Below are 1,234 nucleotides of genomic sequence, written 5' to 3'. Positions count from 1 at the left end.
GGCGATATGGAAGCTCAGTGTAGTTTACTTGGCATCTGAAAATGTATTTCCTCAAAGGTATTTTGAATTTGAAAAGGGCTGCGCTCAGAATTAGTATTGAGAGTTCAGCAGACAGTTTCAGTTTCATCAGTTGTTTGCTTTGTTGCTGCTGAGAGCCTGCAGGAGTCAGGGGTGGGGTGCAGGGGGTGTGTGTGCTCTGTGATGAGGAAGCTCAGCTTGGAGACACAGCCCAGAGGAGGAGATGATCCCAAAAGGCGGTTCTAGTCCCAACCGGTCATTTCTGCTCCCCTGCCTGACTGCCTCGGGATAGTACAGGATTTCTCAAACATGCATGAATGAGTCAAAGTAAGACTCTGGGCATGTTTTTGATGAGAGGATAACATAACATTATATAAAACCAGTTGATTTTACATGATATAGCCCCTTTAATGGTTCTGTGTATTCCAACAAAATCAGACCTAAGGCTTTGCTAAAAGAAGCCATCTGAAATGTTTTCTGTCCATTAAATAATTAATGGTTAATTGGAGCGTCTGAAGAGACAAACAAAAAAGATAGTCAGGTAATAGAGACAGACTCATGGCTGGTGTGGATGAACACCATGCCACCTATGAATAAATTTTTAGAAAATAGATGAAATAAAAGGAATAAATATGTGAGACTTTTATGTTTTGTTTGGTTCCCACAAAGTTTTTAACAAAATAAGCAAATCTAAGATTACGTTAAACTGGGTTCAACTGAAACTTGTTCCTAAGGAGTAATTAAAGAGTAACTTACCCCAAAATTAACTTTTTTTAGCTGATAAACTGCCTAGAATGTGTCTAAAATGTTATATAGTACTGTTTCTGTGCTAATTTTGATGTTTTTGTGTGTATTTGTTCAAATCTGTAATATTTGGTCTAAAAACGTGTTTTTGCTGCGCATTTGGGTGGAGCAGTAGTACCGCAGGCTAATTTGCATATTGGTTAACGGCTCTCCACTGTGACGTGGTTGTGCACAGTTTCGTCACAGCGGCTGTGTTCTGGTATATAAACCTCTCTCTAAGACACGCCCCTGCAGCAGTCAGAGGGTGGAGCTGTTAGCAAACTTAGCATGATCGTCTGTTGACCTTCAGCCTCGGGTGGGGAGAGCTGACTGCTGCACTGCTCTCTCTCTCCCTCTGTCTCTGTCTCTCTCCACACACACACACACACACACACACACACACACACACACACACACACACACACACACACAC

General features: G+C 41.8%; 1 protein-coding gene across 1 annotated transcript in view; it reads left to right on the top strand.

The window, feature by feature from the left end:
• ythdc2 (YTH domain containing 2) overlaps window positions 1-1,234 on the top strand; it is a 47,640-nt gene that overhangs the window by 8,779 nt on the left and 37,627 nt on the right. The window lies entirely within an intron of this gene.

This window comes from Austrofundulus limnaeus, unplaced genomic scaffold (genome assembly GCF_001266775.1).
Source record: "Austrofundulus limnaeus strain Quisiro unplaced genomic scaffold, Austrofundulus_limnaeus-1.0 Scaffold15, whole genome shotgun sequence".
NCBI classification, from domain to species: Eukaryota; Metazoa; Chordata; class Actinopteri; order Cyprinodontiformes; family Rivulidae; genus Austrofundulus; species Austrofundulus limnaeus.
The sequence above is the reverse complement of the archived record's forward strand: the minus strand, read 5'-3'. Positions and strand labels throughout refer to the sequence as shown.